Here is a 19,679-nt window from a genome sequence, read left to right as displayed (position 1 = left end):
GAGGATTTGTCCCATCCAATCTTGTTGAAGAAGTTGCAGTGATGGACATCTGATGGCACCACATCTGATGAAGACCGACTGATGGTCTCTCCAGAGGCTAATGATTAGAGGATGCAGGGGATGTCCAGTCCTCTTATATCTTCTTGTTAAATGTTTGCTTAATGATCTGTCTGTGTCACCTCCCTGTCACGTGTATGTATGAATGGAAAGGACAAGATTCATTCTCGGCAGGGGGACCAGGGCTAGAGAGTAGATTGTGTCAGAACTCAGGGAATCCATACACGTGTGTGCTTGTGACTGTAGAGTGTCACATATGTGCCTACACTAGTGACCTCCTCCCTCTGCCAGCCCAGGACAATGCACCAGGCTGGGTTCCAGCAGCCAGAGAGAACTGTATTGTACTGAACTACAGCAGCACAGCAGGAGAGGTCCTGGGCTGCAGTGGATGGAAGTTGTGGCTAGTCTTGACATCCCTCAACACTGTGAGTCTCTGAGTTACATGGGGGAAACTGAATCCTGCATCATCCCCAGGGCTTTCAGCTGCAGAAGAGATGCCTGCATTGCTTCAGCTGAGTCCCTGCCCTCCACAGGATTAAACCAACACCTCCCTGTCACTGCCTGTGTGTCCTTGTTTTGTTATGGGTCAAGAATACCAGAGACCAGAGGGAAATACTTACACCTTCTGCAGACATCCATCTCTGGTAAGACAAACCTGCTTTCGGAATCAGTCTCTCTCCTCCCTTAAGAGAGGGATGATTGGTGATTATTTCAGTCAGCCAAAAGATGATTTCTTGAGGGTGACTCTACCCTTCAGGAGCTGTCAGACCTGGAGCCCTGGGACATCTCCAAGGAGGCCAAAAGGGGAAGAGAGTGTGGCACCTTGGGCTGGCAGGGTGTGAGTCCAGATGTGCACCCAGGGGTGCCCAGGGCTGTCCTGAGCAGGGTCTGTGTGCCAGGGCAGGAACTCTGCTGCCTGCCAGGGTCAGAGTTTAGCCAGCCCAGCACTTTAGGGAGAAGCTCGGGGTGGAAGGACAGTCCTGTTTCAGCTGAGAGCGTGCTACATGGGCCAGGGCTGTTCACAGCTCCACATCATCCTCCGGACATTTCTGATGGCAGTTTTGAAGAAGAATATTGAAGCAGGAGTTGAATGAAAGGGAAGGAGTCTGTGCATTGTGTTTTCACCTCTTGGCTCCCAGAGTTGGCAGACTGCATTTTGGAGAAGGCACCAAGCCCCCAACTCTCATTAGGACTTGGCTGTGCTGCTCCTCAGGCCCCACACACACCGGTCCCTGGGTGCTGCTGCCACGAGGTCTTTGCAGGGCAGTGCTGAGCACTCGGCAGGTAGGAAAGGGTCTGTGAACACTGACAGGAAGAAGTTGTAGGAACCAGAAACAGCTCCTGGCAGAGACATCTCCAGGCAGCAGAGACACAGGCAGGGAGGGAGAAGAAAGTGCCACCAGAAACACCTTGGGAGAGGCGATTCAGGCTCCTTCCTGCCATCCACTGCAGTGCAGATGCCTTAGCCAGAGCAAGGTTACCTGACAGTAGAGACCCCTGATCAGGCAGGGGGTATTCTCAGGGAAAGCCTCATCTCCTACACTAATTGTTCTTCAGCCAAAAGAATTGAAAGGCATTGAGCACTGGCACAGGCTGCCCAGGGCAGTGGTGAAGTCACCATCTCTGGAGGGATTTAAAAGATGTGTAGATGTGCCACTTGGGGACCTGGTTTAGTGGTGGTCTGGACAGTGCTGGGTTAACATTTGGACTTGTGGACTTGGTGATCTTAAAGGTGTTTCCTAATTTAAACAATTATTTACTTCTAAGCTCCTGGTCTGTTCTTCCATCCACCAAAGTTATTGCTATTAAGGCCATGGGTACAAGGATGAGGTACCTCCTCAGCAGCCCAACCTTTGATGAAGAGATACTCCTTTATATCTTTCCTGTCCTGTCTCCATTGTCAGGAGCATTGGGGTATTTCTCCATATTTCCCCTCTTTGTCACCATCTCATTTGGGGTCTCCTGGTGCTGCAAAAAGTGAGGCTGCAATGAGATGAACCACCCCTCATGGAACCCAGAAGGTCCTCTGTAAGACTCCTTTCTCCAGGCTGAGTCCCTCGAGATTCCTCAGCTACTTCTCATCAGACTTGTGCTCTGTTCCCTTCTCTGGACATGCTCCAGCACCTCAAAGTCCTTTTTGTCATGAGGGGCCCAAAACTGACCCCAGGATGTGAGGTGAGGCCTCAGCAGTGCCCAGCACAGGGGGACAGTCACTGCCTGAGTCCTGTTGGCTATGATAGCCAGTCCCTAAATGCTTACCCATAAACTCTTGCCTTGATCCATTGATCCATTCTAGTTGCTCTCTCACGTAAAGAGCAGCTCCACCACCTCGCCTTACTGACCCATCTTTCTTAGTATGTAGCCATCCACGCCAGCATTCCAGTCATGCAAACTATCCCACCATATCTCTGTAACTGCAGTGGGACCATGGCCCTGTGAGCACACACAGCTCTCTAATCCTTCCCGTTTGTTCCCCACCCTGTGTGTGTTAGTCTGCAGGCAGTTCAGAGGTAATGGAGCAGGCAACCCTCCCAGGAGGGGTCCAAGAGGATACACCCCAGCCATACACACCCCTGACAGGGCTGGCCTTCTGCTCTCATCTTGGCCGGCCACAAAGGAGCATTTGCCACTGATCTGGGAGTCCTGGCTTATTCCTGGGCTTGATGGTAGAAGTGCCCCCAAGTCCTCCAGTTTAAAGCCCAACTGTCCAAGGTATCCAGCCTGCTTTCAGGTTCCTTGATCTCTTCTAGACATGTGGATCCCATCCCATCCCATCCCATCCCATCCCATCCCATCCCATCCCATCCCATCCCATCCCATCCCATCCCATCCCATCCCATCCCATCCCATCCCTAGGTTGTAGTCATCGAAGAACATCCTTTTATAATAAAAGTCAAACCCCCATGATGGTACCAGCCACAAAAGCCAGAAATTAATTTGCATTATACATCTATTCCTGGCTATCCCCTTTCCTCTTATGGGTAAAACAAAGGAAAAGATTACTCGGGCACCAATATTTTTCACTTGGACCCGCAGGGCTTTGTAATCTTTCTTGATTTTGCCCAGGTTCTGGCTTTTGTAACATTTGTGCCACATGAAAGAGCAGCAGTGGAGAGCAGTCTGTACTCTTGAAAGGCTGTGGCACCCTCTCAACAATATCTCAGACCTCAGCTGCCAAAAGGTGGGCTTACCTGACATGGCTCTCTGCTGAAGGCCTCATGGTCCCTTAACAGAGTCACCCACTGCGAGCGCTCATAATTTCTTTTACAATGTCCCCTGTGTGCTTCTGGTAGTTTCTCCTTGCAGACCTTGCTCATGGGTGTCTAGAACTGTTAAAGTACCAGTTCTGGGTCTGGTTTGATGCTGGAGGGTGGAGACTGAAGCACAGCCCTGCTTTTGTGGGTCATCAGCTCTGAGGTGCCTCATCCTCAGCGCCTGCCAGAGGAACATGGTTCTGAAACCACCTGTCTGCCTCCATCTCAGCTCCTCTAATACTGCACAGCCTTTTAACTGTTTCCTGTTCCTGGCATAACAGATCAGCAAACCTGTGCACACCTTATGAAGGTATTTACCTTTTCTCCAGGAGAAAGGTCTGGGCAACTCACCGCCTGTACTGAAATCTCCTTCCTTTCCAGCTGTATCTGGGTGAAGCCTTCCCTTGGGAAGGTCCATGCCTGCTAGACACTGGTTGACTGGAGGATCTGTTGTGAAAGCACGTCTGAGAAAGTACACACTGCTCTCCTCCCCTTGCAGGGGGTAAGTTCCCCTACAGCAAAATAATCTAGAGATGCCCATCTCACAGTGTGGGATATCAGTAGGTCACAGGTGAACTCGTCCCCAGGGTTTGTGCTGCTGGCAGGTGTGGGGACAAGCACAGTCATGGACTTTTGTGACGTATGAAGGCAAGAGACACAAGCTAGGTGCAAGTGAATTTCCTTTATTTGCAAAGCTCACTGAATTTATATCCTTAGTCCAAAAGCTATTTTTAACTGCAAGCTTAAAACTAATCACAGTTCTACAATAAATCTGTCTTCTTGACATCTGATTATTCTTTCCAAAGTCACAAGTCAGTAGAGCAGAAAAACCGTTTTGTTTCAGATTTCTTCATGTTCTGGTTGCAGCGGTTTCTTGTTCAGCTGGTGTAGTTTAACACATGATGTTGCTGCTGCTCTTTCTGTAACCCTTTCCTTACCCAACAGACCTGCTCCACTGACACCACTTCATTGGCTCCAGCAGGATGCAGTGAGCCATTTTCTCTTAAGTGCCTGCAAATCCCACAGGCTGAAAGGAGCAGGAGACATTACTCAGAGACAGCCTTGATGCTGACATACATACAGACAAATGACACCAAAGTAATTTTATGGTGTACATTTTTTAAAAATCCCTGTTCATGGTACAACTTTTCAGTAGAAGTTGTGTTCAACAGAACAAGGAGGAGAGTTGACAACATGAGTTGCAACTGGAGAAATTCTGACCAAAGAGAAAGGGTTGGTTCAGACCCTTGAGAGAGATGCAGCATTGGCCAGAAGTGCAGAGATGTAATGAGATCTCTACCCTGGGAAACCCTACACAGCTCAGCTGAACAAGGTCCAAAGGCAGCCCTCAGGTTAGCCCAGCTCTGAGCACCTGGTTGCCACAGAAACCTCCACAGGTTCTTTCTAACCTCAGTCCTTCTGTGAGTATGAACTACCAAGTTTTCCTAGAAAAGCCTTCTCTTACTCCCTCGCATTCACCACAGTCATACTTTGAGATGTCCCAGGACCCAGATAAAACCAAAAGTTGATTTTTTTTCCTCTCAGACAATACCAATGGAAATGTGAAGATGGAAATACCCTCATCAGCACTGAAAAATGCCACCCATCCCTCTTCATAATCCAGACAGATCCAGACCTGTTTGGGGGTACTGATTTCAGGAAGGAGAGTGTGATCAGGAGAGGTGAGAGCTAGGAAGTAGCTGCTAATAGCCCCACTGTCCATCTGCCTTTCTCTGGCTTAAATTCAGTATCATCTGTCTTTTCCACATCTTCTGTAGAGACCCCCCCCATGACCCATCCTCCTGCAACCATCACCTGCACCTCCCAGTAATGTCTCCCTGAAGGTGGAACCATCACAGCCCAGCATGCAGCAGCATGGGTTAAATCTCTCAGGGAGGTCAGGGATGTCCTGTTGTGTGTCACCTCATTTCACACCTTTGCCATCATCAGACAGGGCAAGGTCCCAGTGGGCTGTGTCTGGATCCAGAATCACATTCACTGCAAGTGAGATGGAACCAACACATCAGGGCAGAGCTAACCCCAGGGGAGCTCTTGGCTGGGGCTGCCTAAGGAAGTAGCAGGGTGGGAGCAGACTGTGGCAGGGGAAGGTGCACAAGGTCACAACGTTGGTGCAAGGAGCAGAAAAAGAAGCAGAGGGATAAGAGGATTGTCAGCAGACCTTCAGGCAGAAGACCCCAGGCGTGTGAAATGTGAGGACACAGCTCACCGAGGACCAGGACTTTGCAGATTTGCCTGAAACTGGGGCATGCACCAAATGAACAAAGAGCTGGGTGTTACACTTCCTCTGCTAAAGGAAGGGTTGGCAGAACCACCCCTGGTCTCTCCAGCAACACTGCAGCAGGGGAACTGCCAGGAAGGGAGAATAAAGCACGGAAAATGATTCAGCACCCTGAAAAACCAAACTGGAATTACCTTCTTCTACAAGCACTGCATATCTTCTCCATGCTTTAAAAAAACAAACAAACACAGAAACAAAAAACCAACAAAAACAATCCACAGGTGAGAGATAATCAAACACACTTGTACTGGATTAGCTCAGAGTAATGATATGCCAGTGTTGCTGCTCATTTTCTGAGCAGTTTTCTTTGTGAAAGTCATCTCACAGTGTATTGCTTCAAAACTTCAGTGTCTGACTACATGAAAGGGCTCCATCCATTTTCTACAAATACAACCATGTTTCTGGTCCTGATTTGAACATACATTTATGGTCAGTTTGTAGTTTGAAAACTGAATTTTCTTCTCGGTATAGAATAATTACAGGGAATAGCATAAAGCCACACAGAGACCAATGGAAAACAACGTTTCTGAAACAAGTTCTGTATTTGCTACCTCTTCCTTTCTCAAAAGGAAAACCAAAACCAGGGCACACATGCAAAACTCGGATGAGACAAAGGTCCAGCTGAGAAGTCTCCCACATGGGAAAGGGAATGATACCAAGTTCTTTGGCTTGCTTCTCTGCAAAAGGTGAACCAGCACAGGGGGGTTGTGGGATATTGATTTGGATATACCCTGTGTGCCCTCTCCTGAACCACCTGCATGTGCCCCAGGGTGGGTTTCTGCCACAGCTCAGCTGTCCAAAGCGCTGTCCCACCCCCAGCCTGGAGCTCTGCTCTGCCAGGGATGGTGCAGTTTGTCCTGTGCAAATCTGGGGTGGGTAATGTTCTTTCAGAGGTCCCTCGCTTCCAAGGGGACCAGTGGAGCGTTGAGTGGTGCTGGATCAGAGACAGACCACGCCACACTCTGTGATTCATGTAACAAAGGACAAAAGCACTTTATTCTTGTGGCCTCTCCTTAAATAGAGAGTTTTTAATTCTCAGGCATACACGTGATTGTTTACGGTCCCAGTCACTCATTTCCTTGGCCAATGATACATCTGCACTTAGGGTCCAATAGATTGGCTGTGATTCTTTGTATTTGTTCAAATCCATCCTATCATCACTCACCCAGATACCTGCCTGGTTGAGTTTTAGATTGCAGCTTTAGAGTAGCTGCAATATGCAATGTGACAGACCAGGAAACTCCCAGCCTGCTGGCACCACCACTGTCACTACCCATTCCCAGCCCCAGACATCATCTGCAGTCATCTCTGATTCTCGATTCTCAAATTCATTCTCCTTCCCCCCAACCCCACTTTACTCTCTAAAAGTGAAAAAACTCAACCAAACCCACCACCCTACAGAGACTCTGTAAATAATTCTTTGTAAGGAAGAGGAGGAGACTCACTGATTTCTGCACTGCAGTCCCTGAACAAGGAACATTAACACACATGAGTGACTGTGTGGCACAGCCCCTTCCCTGGGACCCCCGCCCCTCTAAAAGACTGCACAGCTCAGGATAGGCTGATGGAGGAGGCAGATGCACTGTCTTGTGCTCCAACTGCAAGGACAGATGACCTGTATTTAGTTTCCCCCCCATCATTTTTTCCCAACTTCACTGGCACCAATTTACCACCAGTTAATTTTTAATAGCCAAAGCACTATTCCTTGGGAGTTCTGCAAACAAGTAAACAAACAAGCAAACTTGCTTGCTCTTCAAGCAAGTTTGGTTTTTTAAAATTTCTTACTGATCAAACAATCTGTATTTGTATAGGAAATTTCTTTAAAGTTCAGGTTTCTGTAATCTTCCCTTAAAAAAAAAACAGTTCAGAATTTCAATACTTAAATTGAAGGCATGTCAGAAAGCATTGACAGCTACCCAGGGGATAAGTCTGATGACTGTTTGGGGTGAATTTTCCCATGATTACAAGGCCAGATGTGGCGGCACAGCAGGAGCTGCTGGGGCTGTTGCCTTCCTGAGAGCTTTGTGTCCAGGGACAGGGACAGCCCTGAGCACCAGACACTCACACACCACCATGGTCTTGAGGGCTGACAAGTAATGACTGGATGGGTTCTTTTTGTGGTGTTCCTGTGGAGTTTATTGGCCTCACCCAGGAGGGAACCAGGGACAAAGAACTGGAGGAGGAGGGAACGAGGGGTAACAACAACTGGGATCTAGGGGAGGAGTGACTAGAAACGGGAACCAATAGGGGAACCAGAAATTGAGAACATTCTAGAACTGGGGTGTGGAAAAAAGATGACGTAGCTGTGTACATTAACATACTACAAAGAATTGTGGGAGAGCATGCCTCCAAGTTTTTAAAGGGGTGTCTCCTCTGGACCACAGCAACTCTTGGGATGCAACAGTCAGAGAACAGCAAAGGAAAATATCTGCCTAAAAGGAACATTTGGACAGAATGGGAGTATGAATGAAAAAGCCTGGAATTTTTCACTGAGGATTTCACCAAGGAGACAGGGAATGAGACTTACACAGTCCTGCTGCTTGTGTTCCTGGAAAACAAAACCAGACCAGAGCATCACCACCAAGCCGGTGCATTTTTCCGGAGAGGGAGAAGGCTGAAATTGCTCATGAGACAAAAGCTGCAACCCAGGAACTCCTCAAGGCCTTTCCTCTCAAGACTTTGGGGATCTCGCCCACTCTCCTGAACCCCACCACATGCAGAGATCAGCACCACCCTGCTGGAGACCTGAGCTTGGGCTCCAGTTCCAGGGCAGTTGAAGGGGCAGGTCTGCCTCAGCAAGGGAGGCACAGGGTTAAATGCCACCTGCAGAGGTAGATAACTGCCCTGTGCCTGAGCTCTGCAGTGCTGAGAAATCTGAGGCCCCTGAAAAACCAAATGCACTGCCCCAAAGCTTCCTCTGGCCTTGGGAAGGAAAAACCTTGAGAGCACTTTGAAAAGCAAAGCTCACTGAGGGAACAGCTGTTCACACTTTCTGTGGTTCTGCAATGATTGTTCTTAAAATTACAAAATCAATTCATTCAAATTAATTGCATAATTGTCTGTATCCAAACCATTTCCATCCCAAATGTCCCCCGTAAAAGCAACCCATGAGTTCTTCAATTTGAAGAATACTCCAATTTCTGGAAAATGGAAAGTAAAACTTATCTTTTTCTGATGGTCTCCCATGAAGAAAAGAAAGAAATGCTAATAATTTTGAAAATCATCCCTTCCAACAAGCACTGATTAACCCCCAGCAGGTTACGATCACCCACATGACAGAAGGGCCGCGGGGTCTGGATGTGCCTCAGTGTCCACATGACCCACCAGCCTCATCTCCCCTAAGAAAGAGAGGAGTTCAGTTTCCTTCAATCCTCTGTATCACCTCCCATCAGAGTTAGAAGGAAAAGAGACCTTGCCAGGCCACCCAAGAGTGTCAGAGTTTCTTTGCAGAGCAAGGTGAATTATTGCTGATTTCCATGCTGGGGCAGAGGAGTGGATTATGTGGCTTTAATGCCGACTTCATTCCTTGCCCTTTTGCTAGAGAAGAAACCTTTCTTTTCCTGACAGAAGTTAAAGTCCCTGGGTCTTTAAATTCCCTGGCACCAAACGTATGCCCCAGGCATCAGGACAAGACCCTGGTTCTGTCTGAGTGTTTCTCAACACTGTGCATCAGCTGGGACCAGAGGTGGCTCAGTGGGACAGCCCAGCTCCTTCCCCATCCTGCTCCAGGGTGGCACCTTTCATTTTAAATAGATAAACAGCGATATAAATTTTAAATAGATAAACAGTGATATAAAGGAAAGTGGCCACAGCAGCCAGGACCAGGCCTGTGGCAATCATCCAAGGATGGGCATCATGGAAAAAAGGATCTGAAGAATGAAATCCCCAAAAGGGAGGTTACTCTGAGGGAAGGAGATTATTTATATTTCATACATGGTCATTCCATCTGAATGCCATTGAGAATGAAAATCAGCTATACTCCAAGAACTGGCAAAAAATGACAAAAAGTACTCCCATATTTTGGCAATTAACACTTGTCTGTGGCTGATGACCTTTTGTCTGAATTTTTGGGGATTTTCAAAGGGAAGATGGATTTCTAACCACATTATTTCTAGTTCCATCATGGTTTATTCTCCTTCAGAAAAAAACTCAAATATTATATTTCATTGGTCAACAGGGGATCAGAAATAGGGTAACATGTACATCCACATCAACACTCCAATGCAGAGCAGGATCACCAGGAGAAAGGTAATGACTCCCCAGGAAAATAAAGTCTCCAAGTCTTGTTCATTCCCAAAGTACAGGAGGAACAAAATAGAGCAGAAAAGCATGTGCTGCTGCAGTGCATTTTGGTATATTCTTTTGGTATATGCTTAGTCCAGTTCACCACTGCATCTCTGCTCTGATGTATTTCCAGCCCCAAATCAATCATCCAATGAAAAAGGAACTTTCCTGTGACACAAGGGAAAATTAAAATATATTCAATATCTGCAGGTGCGAAAATGAGACATAAGGATTTATTTCTCGTACTAAAGTTGTAGGACAGGATTTCATATTGGGGGAGACTAAGGGCATGGCTTGGTTTTTCCTTTTTCATTTAGTTTAATTTAGTTTATTTCAGCCAGGTGTCTGCAGAAATTCTGCCACACTGAGAGCTGTTGGGTGGATTTAGCACAGCTGCACAAACCCTACCAGAACCACAGCTGTTTGCACATGGAAATGGGAATGGAATGGGAATGGGAATGGGAATGGAATGGGAATAGAAATGGAAATGGAATGGAAATGGAATTGGAAATGGAAATGGAATGGAAATGGAAATGGGAATGGGAATGGAAATGGGAATAAAATGGGAATGGGAATGGGAATGGGAATAGAAATGGAATGGAAATGGGAATGGAAATTGAATGGAAATGGAAATGGGACTGGAATGGGACTGGAAATGGAAATGGAAATGGAAATGGAAATGGAAATGGAAATGGAAATGGAAATGGAAATGGAATGGAAATGGAATGGGAATGGAATGGGAATGGCCATGTGCTGAGCACACCACTGGGTCGATGCCTGGGGGTGCTCAGCTCAGCAGGACCATGCCCTGTGCCAGGCTCTGTGCCAGGCTCACCTGATCCCTAAAGGGCTGGCCCATGCTCTGTCTGTGCAGGACATGCTGCAGCAAGCAGGAGTGTTCCTCCTCACACCTCTGCTGAGGGTGATGCTGCTCTCACTGACAAGAGCCTGTTCTCATCCAGTGTCACTGTTGGGGCGGGCGCAACATACGAAAGGGGTGCATTTCAGAAGGCTAATATCTGTTTGTCACAACAGCATACTGTCTTTTATACCCTCTACAAAGTTTACACTTTATTCATTGGTTACAATAAATCAACATAATGTTCATTGGTGTAAAACCATCTCCACCTCTGTTTTTCACAAAACTTTTCTAAAAATACTTTTCCCAACTGCAAGTTTTCTTTCCCACTTATCTCCTTCTCGTTCTTCTCTTCTTGGTCTCCATGCCAACAGCCTTGATAGAATACCTTTCAGAAATAACCCTTATTCATTAACCCTCTCTGGATCACAGACCAGCTGTGAGCCCCCTTCCATAATCCAGTGTAGGTGCTGGGGGGTGCTGGATACTGGGGGGATGTGGTGGTTTGGCTGTTTCTCACCCTGACAAGGACAAACTTTGATATAAGAGTTTTTTCAGACAAGTGTCACCTGGAGTCAGGACATTTCTTGCATTTGTTCTGGAGCACTGCAGCAAAATAATCCACAGGCCGGGTATTAAAACATAAATGCATGAACTACAACATTCTTCCTTGATTACCCAATGCCTAATTCTGTCCCTACACCTTCTTATATGAAGAAAACAATAGCAAGAACACTTCTGAAGGAGGAAGCATATCTCACGAGCTCCTTGTGACCACTTGGTGGGAAACTGTTGGGGGTTGAATGCTTCCCTTTTCTTTCTGTGGAATTTCTCCCATTGTTATGCTAAGTAGTTGTGGCTACACCTTCAAACGATAGATAATGTTCTCTCGCAGGGGGGTGGGTGAAGGGGGAGGGGGGGAACCGGAAAAAGGAAAGGTGGGATGGGGGGTCTGGAGCTGGGCTCTCTCTCTCGCTTGGCTCGTGGAGTGGGAGGATGGCCTGGGCTCCGATCTGGCATCTCCCCTGCCATCCCAGCACTGAGATCCACGCTCCCTGCCTTTGGACATCGCTCTGCTGCTCTCCCACCTCACCCTACTATCTCTGGACACTCTGCTGAGCACCACGACCGACACCATGAGGGGGAGTCACTTTCCCATCCCCTCTCACCCCTGGGCCGCTGCCACCATCACCCAGCCCTCTTCAACTGCGCGGGACCTGCCCTGCCCCCACAGCACCGGTAACTGAGCGCAGGGAGACGGCCTGCGGCCAGAAGGGACTGGAGCTGAGCTAGACTGTTCTGTTCTGTTGTCAATTTTTATAGCTGTAGTTGTTTTCTGCCTTGTTAGATATCAGTAAAGAACTGTTATCCTTATCCCCACATCTCCTGCCTGAAGGCCTCTGATTTAAAACTAAAATAATTAAAAGGGAGGGGGTTGCATTCTGCATCTCAGGAAGGGGGCTCTTGTCTTTCCTTAGACCATACCTGTCTTTCAAACCAAGACAGATTTTTGGCGCCCAACGTGGGGCATTGCCTGAGGGCATTGAGAGAGGTCTAGGAAAGGGAATAACAGTTCTTGAATTACCCAAGCTTGTGGTAGGTGACACCATGCTGTCCAGCTTACCCTGGATTGGCCTCCATGTGGTCACTGCTATATCTCTCCCATTTGCAAGCCCTTTTTTAAACATGAGTTTCATAACCAAGGTTACTGTGGCTATTATCCGGTTTATTGTGTGGGTTGATCAGTTGAGGAATTCATGGATTTTTAATTTTCTCTGGAAGATGGCCACATGGATTCAGAGCTATCGCACTCTAAGTGTGTGTTTCTGGGGCTACTTCAATAATGGTACTTACTGTGAGGAAGTGGCAGCAGGTGAAATCTTCTCCCAACCCATTACACGGTTTTTGAAGTTCACCCCACCAGTCTTCAAGGGGTTCCAATCCGCTTTAACTGCTAATGACATTATACTGTGGCTAGTGTTGCTTATATCCCTGTTAAACCTGTTCTATCTAACATTCAGAGATAAGGGGAGATTGACTTGGATAACAACCCTGATACCTACCCCAGGGATTAGTGATGTTACCCCAGAGCCTGATCCTATCCCAGAGACTAGGGAGGTTATCCCAGAGTTTGACCCTGCCCCACAGCCCACCTCGGAAAGGAACCACCCAGAATGGGTGGGGGTGCTAGTGAAGGAGATACGTGAGATGGGCCAGATGCTGAAGGAGTACCTCTCCCCAGCTGGTGAGAAACCCTCCCCCCGCCTTAAAGAGGGAGACTCTGATGGTGCAGCAGTGGGACCCACAAATGTTACATCTGTCCAGGTTCCAGCTGAACTGCAAGGGCACTCAGCAGCAGCAGTTGCCCCTGTGGAAACTAGGAAGTCTAAGATGAAAACAAGGCACCTAGATAATAAGGGTCAGGAAGGGGGCCCCTCACAACCAGCAGGGGAGCCAGAAGTTGAGATCATCACCGAGTCCCTGTCATACGAGAGTCTCCGTAACCTGCGAAAAGACATTGTACGACGGGGCCGTGAGCCTTTTACAGCCTGGTTACCGCGGGTCTGGGACCTTATGGGTACAGGTGTGCAACTGGATGGTACTGAGGCAAGGAATTTGGGAGCCTTGACCCAGGACTCAGGTGTGGACCAGGTATTTGTAAGGGAGACAGGTCTCCTTTCCCTCGGGGAGCGACTTTTAATGAGTGTGAGAGAGAGATTTGTCCACAGGGAAAGAATGCAGGAGCACCACCAGAGAACGCGTTGGAATACCCTTGAGGAAGGGATCCAAAAGCTGAGAGAAGTGGCAGTACTGGAGGTGCTCTTTGGGAGGGATGGACAGCATGACAATGACCCTGACAAGGTCAGGTGCACAGGGCAGATGTTGTGGAATCTGGCAAACCTGGGCCCATCTCAATATACCCCCTTTATTGCAATGATTGATGCTGATACCAACCAGGTGACAGTGGGTTCTGTTGCCAACAGGCTCAGGAATTTAGAGAGTATGATGGCTGGCCCAATGCAGGCTCATGTCTATGCTGTGGTTAAGGACCTCAGAGAGGAGTTTAAGGAGGAGATGAAGGACATAGGGCAAGAGGTGAGGAAGATCAGTGCAGCACCAGTGCGAGTCATGGACCCCAAAAGTATAGCCCAATGCCCCCCAGCTAGGGAGAGAGGGTACACCCCACGTGCTGACCTGTTTTTTTCTACGTGACCACGGGGAAGACATGAGAAGGTGGGATGGGAAACCCACTTCTGTCCTGGCAGCACGGGTGCGCCAACTCAGGGAGGGGAACACCAACAGAGGGAACTCCACTAAAGTGAAGGTAGCCTCAGCCTCCCATGACCAAGGTGCAGGGTATTACAGAAGGGAGGATGATCTGTCAGATCCCCTTGAAGGAACCTCCAGTATGTATGCCCAGGAGAGAAATAATAACCAGGGCTAGAGGGGCCCTGCCTCTAGCCAGGGAGAGGCACGGGAAAACCGGATCTTCTGGATGGTGTGGATCCGATGGCCTGGCACATCAGAGCCACAGGAACACAGAGCATTGGTTGACACTGGTTCACAGTGTACATTAACACCATTGGGACATGTCGGGAAGGAACCTGTTTCAATTGCCGGGGTTACGGGGGGATCTCAGGAACTGACTTTGCTGGAGGCTGAGGTGAGCCTGACTGGGAAAGAGTGGCAGAAACATCCAATTGTGACTGGCCCAGAGGCACCATGTGTCCTAGGCATCGACTTCCTCAGGAATGGCTATTACAAAGACCCAAAGGGACTCAGGTAGGCTTTTGGAATAGCTGCTGTAGAGGCAGAGGGCATTAAGCAGTTGAACACCCTGCCTGGGCTATCAGAAAACCCATCTGCAGTGGGACTCCTCAGGGGGAAAGAGCAACAGGTGCCAATTGCTACCTCAACAGTGCACCGCCGGCAGTACCGGACGAATCGAGATGCTGTGATCCCCATCCACAAGATGATCTGTGAGCTGGAGAGCCAAGGGGTGGTCAGCAAAACCCACTCACCCTTCAACAGCTCCATCTGGCCTGTGCATAAATCTGAAGGAGAACGGAGATTAACTGTGGACTATCACGCATTGAATGAGGTGACTCCACCGCTGACCACTGCTGTGCCGGACATGCTGGAACTGCAGTACGAGCTGGAGTCCAAGGCAGCCAAGTGGTACACCACCATTGACATCGCCAATGCATTTTTCTCCATTCCTCTGGCAGTAGAGTGCAGGCCTCAGTTTGCTTTCACCTGGAGGGGTGTGCAATACACGTGGAACCGACTGCCCCAGGGGTGGAAACACAGCCCCACCATCTGTCATGGACTGATCCAGGCTACACTGGAGAAGGGTGGAGCTCCAGAACATCTGCAGTACATTGATGACATCATTGTGTGGGGGGACACGGCAATGGAGGTATTTCAGAAAGGAGAAAAGATCATTGAGATTCTGCTGGGAGCCGGCTTCACCATTAAAAAGAGCAAAGTCAAAGGGCCTGCCCAAGAGATCCAGTTCCTGGGAGTAAAGTGGCAAGATGGACGGCACCAGATTCCCAATGAGGTCATCAATAAGATCACTGCAATGTCTCCACCAACCAGCAAGAAGGAAACACAAGCCTTCCTAGGTGCCATAGGCTTTTGGAGAATGCACATTCCTGAGTACAGCCAGATTGTGAGCCCTCTTTACCTGGTCACCTTCAAGAAGAACGATTTCCACTGGGGCCCTGAGCAGCAGCAAGCCTTTGCCCAGATCAAGCAGGAGATTGCTCATGCTGTAGCCCTTGGCCCAGTCAGGACGGGACCAGATGTGAAGATCGTGCTCTACTCTGCAGCCGGGAACCAGGGTCTGTCCTGGAGCCTGTGGCAGAAGGTGCCTGGTGAGACACGAGGCCGACCACTGGGATTCTGGAGTCGAAGCTACAGAGGGTCCAAGGCCAACTACACTCCAACGGAGAGGGAGATCTTGGCCGCCCATGAAGGGGTCCAAGCTGCCTCAGAGGTGGTTGGCATGGAAACACAACTCCTCCTGGCACCCCAACTGCCAGTGCTGGGGTGAATGTTTAAAGGAAAGGTTCCCACAACCCACCATGCCACTGACACCACATGGAGTAAATGGATTGCCCTCATCACACAACGCGCCCGTATTGGAAACCCGAATTGCCCTGGGATTTTGGAGATAATTACCAACTGGCCAGAAGGGGAAGACTTTGGCCTTGCCAACGAAGAGGAACAGGAACAAGTGACCCAGGCCGAAGAAGCCCCACCATATAACCAACTGCCAGCAGATGAAACATGCTATGCTCTTTTCACTGATGGTTCCTGCCGCATTGTGGGGTTGAACTGGAAGTGGAAAGCAGCCGTATGGAGCCCCACATGACAGGTTGCACAAGCTACCGAAGGAGAAGGTGGATCAAGTCAACTTGCTGAATTCAAAGCTGTTCAGCTGGCCCTGGACATTGCTGAAAGAGAGAAGTGGCCAAAACTCTACCTTTACACTGATTCATGGATGGTAGCCAATGCTCTGTGGGGTTGGCTGGAAAGGTGGAAAAAGGCTGACTGGCAACGTAGGGGAGAACCAATCTGGGCTGCCAATGAATGGAAAGACATTGCCTCCTGGATAGAGAAGCTGCCTGTTAAAGTCCGTCACGTAGATGCCCATGTCCCCAAGAGTCGGGCTAATGAGGAACACCGACACAATGAGCAGGTAGATCAGGCGGCACAGATAGAGGTGTCAAAGATAGATTTAGACTGGCAGCACAAGGGAGAGTTGTTCCTGGCTCGATGGGCCCATGATGCCTCAGGTCATCAGGGCAGCGATGCCACATATAAGTGGGCACGAGACCGAGGGGTGGATCTAACCATGGACAGTATTTCTCAAGTTATCCATGACTGTGAGACATATGCTACCATCAAGAAGGCCAAGCAGGTGAAGCCCCTCTGGTATGGGGGGCGATGGTCCAAATATAAGTATGGAGAGGCCTGGCAGATTGACTACATCACACTGCCTCAAACCTGCCAAGGGAAGCTCTATGTACTGACCATGGTGGAAGCCACCACTGGATGGTTGGAGACCTACCCTGTGCCTCATGCCACTGCTCGGAACACCATCTTGGGCCTGGAAAAACAAGTCCTTTGGAGGCATGGTACCCCTGAGAGAATTGAGTCAGACAATGGGACTCATTTCAAGAACAGCCTTATAAACACCTGGGCTAGAGAACACGGCATTGAGTGGGTGTACCATATCCCCTACCATGCACCAGCTGCAGGGAAAGTTGAACGGTGCAATGGCCTGCTTAAAACCACCTTGAAGGCACTGGGTGGGGGAACTTTTAAGAACTGGGAGATTAATCTACCAAAGGCCACAGGGTTAGTGAACACCCGAGGTTCCACTAACTGAGCAGGCCCTGCCCAGTCTGAGCCCTTGGGAATATCAGATGGAGATAAGGTTCCAGTGGTACACATGAGAGGTATGCTAGGAAAAACTGTTTGGGTGAATCCTGCCTCCAGCAAAGACAATCCCATCCGTGGAGTTGTATTCACTCAAGGACTGGGCTGCACCTGGTGGGTGATGGAAAAGAATGGAGAGACCAGATGCATACCCCAAGGAGACCTTGTTTTAGGGTGAAATACCTATAGTACTGTGCCTATGTCTCTAACTGCATGTATGTATATATATATGTAACGGTTTAATTTGATATAGCATATTAGTATGGGAGAAATTCAGGGGTGGATAATGTTGGGGGTTGAATGCTTCCCTTTTCTTTCTGTGAAATTTCTCCCATTGTTATGCTAAGTAGTTGTGGCTACACCTTCAAACGATAGATAATGTTCTCTCGCAGGGGGGTGGGTGAAGGGGGAGGGGGGGAACCGGAAAAAGGAAAGGTGGGATGGGGGGTCTGGAGCTGGGCTCTCTCTCTCGCTTGGCTCGTGGAGTGGGAGGATGGCCTGGGCTCCGATCTGGCATCTCCCCTGCCATCCCAGCACTGAGATCCACGCTCCCTGCCTTTGGACATCGCTCTGCTGCTCTCCCACCTCACCCTACTATCTCTGGACACTCTGCTGAGCACCACGACTGACACCGTGAGGGGGAGTCACTTTCCCCATCCCTCTCACCCCTGGGCCGCTGCCACCATCACCCAGCCCTCTTCAACTGCGCAGGACCTGCCCTGCCCCCACAGCACCGGTAACAGCACAGGGAGATGGCCTTGGCCAAAAGGGACTGGAGCTGAGCTAGACTGTTCTGTTCTGTTGTCAATTTTTATAGCTGTAGTTGTTTTCTGCCCTGTTAGAAATCAGTAAAGAACTGTTATCCTTATCCCCACATCTCCTGCCTGAAGGCCTCTGATTTAAAACTAAAATAATTAAAAGGGAGGGGGTTGCATTCTGCATCTCAGGAAGGGGGCTCTTGCCTTTCCTTAGATTATACCTGTTTTTCAAACCAAGACAGTAACTTCACTTCTCTGAGACAATCTTGGTATTTTCAAACATGGAAACCCTATTTCCAAAGCAGCCACCTCAAACTGCTTCTGGGCAGGAGGACAGGGAAAATGAACACTGGTAAGGAGCAAGTAAATTAGAGGTACCAGGGACACAATCTACAGACCTGTTGCCTTGAACTCCACCACAGCCTCATCACAATCTGAGCCATGTTGAACAAAACAGGTGTAATTCCCTCTGTCAGAGAGTTGGAGATGGAAAAGTGTCAAGTGTGTGCTGCCCTGGGCAAGGCCATCCTTCAGCAGCTCGGTGTGCCCTCAGTGTTGAAGCATCTGCTCCCCATAGTGGTCCTGGTCCCCCTTGTAGCAATGCACAAAGGGTGAGAACTGCTCCCAAAACCCGGTCACCTCCATGTCCTGTGCATGCTGCTCTGGGGAGAAGCTGCAGGGCAGCACATTCTCACCCCTGGTCATGGTGATGAGGTTGGGGTGTCCCCTCAGGTTGAGCAAAGCTGGCAGGAACACCCAGAGGAAGAAGAGAGCCTTTGGTGAGTTTGCTGTGGCACCTGTCAGGCACAGCAGATGCTGCTCGGTGCTGTTCGTGTGCTGCCAGGCCAGGTGTCTTTGGGTCATTTTATGATGAAACTTTATTCCCTAATCATCTGCTTTATGCCCAGAAATGTCTGTGGTATCTTTAAGATGAACCAGGGGGCAGGGCCAGAGCCTGGAAGTGTTCAATCTCTCTCTCTCTTGTGTTTTTTTGTTTGTTTTGTTTGTTTGTTTTGGGGGGTTTTGTTTTTGTTTTGTTTGGTTGGTTTTGGTTTTTTTCTTCCCCTGGCCTGGAGACTGTTCAGCAGCTTTTTGTTGTTTTTTTTAATTTAAACTATTTGGGTTTGGTTTATTTTCTTTGGCCCGAGGACCCCACAGAGGCAGCCCTGGCCAGTCTGAACCCCAGAAAGACCATGGAAAGAAGGGACATTAAAGTCCACCAACTTTGCCTGCTGTGAGGAGATGACCCATGCCAGAAGGGCAGCTGCCATATTTACCTCTCAGTGGGTTGGGGATGGGGTGTAAGGTTTAATTTTACGTTTTTTTTCCTGTACTTTGCAGGTATCTTGCTTTGTTAATAAACAGTTTTACTTTTTTTTCACTTTCATCCCCTTTCCTCTCATTGGCAGAAGAAAAGGGAGTTACTGAAGCCCTTTCCCTCCAGAGAAAATGCTAACTCTAGGGTGTTTCCTCCTGAAATTTGTCTCCAAAACCAAGACACCAGGTCATTGTGCTGGCAGCATCCCCATGCCAGGGAGAAGAGGTGCTGAGGGGAGATGGGAGAGGCACCCTACCCTGCAGCATGGGCAGTGGGTTGGGGCAAGGCCACCACCCCTCCCTGTCCTTACCTGTGCTGACAAGAGAGTTCTTCAAACCCCTGGTTCTCAAGTGGTGCCCATTCAGCTCAGGGCAGGCAAAAAGCAAGACAAGGAATGATG

General features: G+C 48.9%; 1 pseudogene; it reads right to left on the bottom strand.

The window, feature by feature from the left end:
- Positions 1 to 3,987: 3,987 nt before the first annotated feature.
- Positions 3,988 to 19,540, bottom strand: LOC106857958 (butyrophilin subfamily 1 member A1-like; annotated as a pseudogene).
- Between the last annotated feature and the right edge of the window lie 139 nt (positions 19,541 to 19,679).

The sequence above is a fragment of the Sturnus vulgaris genome, chromosome 26 (assembly GCF_052056855.1).
Source record: "Sturnus vulgaris isolate bStuVul1 chromosome 26, bStuVul1.hap1, whole genome shotgun sequence".
Classification (NCBI taxonomy): Eukaryota; Metazoa; Chordata; class Aves; order Passeriformes; family Sturnidae; genus Sturnus; species Sturnus vulgaris.
The sequence above is the reverse complement of the archived record's forward strand: the minus strand, read 5'-3'. Positions and strand labels throughout refer to the sequence as shown.